This window comes from Microtus pennsylvanicus, chromosome 7 (assembly GCF_037038515.1).
Source record: "Microtus pennsylvanicus isolate mMicPen1 chromosome 7, mMicPen1.hap1, whole genome shotgun sequence".
NCBI lineage: Eukaryota > Metazoa > Chordata > Mammalia > Rodentia > Cricetidae > Microtus > Microtus pennsylvanicus.
Window position 1 is genome coordinate 38,874,215 of NC_134585.1, and position 2,226 is coordinate 38,876,440.

A 2,226-nucleotide genomic window follows, 5' to 3' on the forward strand; every position below is an offset into this window, starting at 1 on the left:
CATTCCCTGTGGGCTCCATGGAACCCTGCCATACTTCCTGTGCCCAAACTTGGGGAACATAGGAGCTGCCAGCAGGGAACTTGCCAGCTAGCCCTCAATTCACCCTGCCCCCAATCCGCAGTTCCCTGCGAGCTCTGTGGAACCCTGCAAAACAATGCAAACATTACAAAACCCTGCAAAAACAGCCTGTGACAATACTGAGTGGACCTAAGAACCTGCTTCAAAACTGAATGGACCTAAGAGCCACAGCAAGGATTGGATCAAGAAGCCAAGGCACTGCTGGCCTCATTTGAAGGAAGAGATGGGTAGGCTCAAATGCAAGAATTCCTGCAACATCTTTAAAAACAGCATGGTAACACCAGAACCCAGTGGACACACAACAGAAAGACTTTATCACCCTAACCCAGAAGATGTAGAAGAAAACGACTTTAAATGATGGAGACCTTTAAAGAGAAAGTGAAAAGCTCCCTTAAAGAAATAAAGAAGACAAATAGAAAGCTGGAAGAAATTAATACATCCCTCAAAGAAAGCCAAGAAAACCAAGAAAAAGCAATCAAATGGGTGAAAGAAACAGTTGAAGACTTGAGTACTGAAATAGAGGTAATAAAGAAAACACATACTGAGGGGACCAAACCTAAGAATAATAGGGGTAGAAGAAGGAGAACTCCAGCTCAAAGGCCCAGAAAATATACCCCAAAAATTATTAAAAAAAAAAGTTCCCCAACCTAAAGAATCCAAGTACACATCAAAAAATCATCCACCATGATCAAATAGGCTTCATCCCAGAGATGCAGGGCTGGTTCAACATACAAAAAAAAAAATCTGCGGAGTGGCAGAGCCCCCACCCGCAGAGGCCGTCCTCTGGACGCCGGGGAGCCGCAGGATTTCACATCAAAAGAAGACAGAACCTTGTGCCAGCCCGCCCAAGCCTCTTGCTGGTGCTTTTAGGGGCCCCAGGTCCGAGACTCTGACCTTCACTGCACGAGTGAGGGTCTCTAGGATTCCCACAGCCCGAGAACCATCCAGCTGTGTGAATCCCGGGTGCTGTTCCACCTGAGAGTGAGGACTGGCTGGTTAGCAACAAAACAAGAGCCCTCTGGGGCCTCTGGCAGAGGCCCGAAGCTGGAACCATCAGGGAATATGAGTGAGTTTTGGCATAAACTGGGCTGTTGCGTGGTAGAGAAGCCCCAGCCGAAGAAGAAGAGAAGACAGATTGACTGCACCATGATTGGGGAACCAATGAATTTTGTCCACTTGACTCACATCGGCTCGGGAGAGATGGGGGCAGGAGATGGACTTGTCATCTCATCAGCAGCAGATGAGATCCAAGGGAAACCGGGACAGACCATGGAGCAGTTCTAGGGCCTTGTAACTCCCACAGGCCTGGCTCTGTAGTCTTGGCGTTCCCATTCCTTGTCCAGCCCAGAAGAAATGCTGCCCACATCAGATCCCTTCCACAACCAGTGACCCAAGGGCCCCACCTCGACCCCCTTCCTAACAAGTGCCTCCAACAGCATGGGGGCTGGACTCCCTCTCCTCCCTCTGGCCTCTGCCCCTCCTGGAGATGGGCTCAAGGCAGCAGGACTGACCAAGTGACTACTGGTGGGCCAGAGGAGTTTAAACTTTTTGCCTATACTTTTTAAAGGAGGCAGGTAGGTGAGGGGACCACAGCTGCCTCCCTGCCCTCTTTCCTTCTGGAATGAGCACTGCAGAGGCCAAGGGGCGGGGTTACCGCTGCCCTGTACACGCTGGATTTCAGTTGAAAGCTCACAGCTCTCCACATCTCTGACGGCACCAGGGTCTTGCTCCAGTTAGGCCTCTAATCCCGTGCTTCTGTAGTATTAATAGCTTCCCAGAAATATTCTTTTTTTAAATTAATATTTTAATTAAAAAATCTATCAATGTATCCCATCATATAAATAAACTGAAAGAAAAAAAACAAATGATCATTTCATTAGATGCTGAAAAGCATTTGACAAAATTAATTATCTCTTCACGATAAAGGTCTTGGAGAGATTAGGGATATAAGAATCATATCTAAATATATAAAAGCAATATATAGCAAGCCAACAGCTAACATCAAATTTAAATGGCGAGAAACTCAAAGCGATTTCACTAAAGTCAGGAACAAGACAAGGCTGTCTGCCCTCTCCATATCTCTTCAACATTGTTCTTGAAGTTTTAGCAATAACAATAAGACAACATAAGGAGATAAAGGTGATTCAA

The 2,226-nt window shown here is 46.6% G+C and overlaps 1 pseudogene; it reads left to right on the top strand.

Annotated features, from left to right (window-relative positions):
- The first annotated feature begins 831 nt into the window (after window positions 1-831).
- On the top strand, window positions 832-1,372 carry LOC142853712 (CDC42 small effector protein 1 pseudogene; annotated as a pseudogene).
- The last annotated feature ends 854 nt before the right edge of the window (window positions 1,373-2,226 follow it).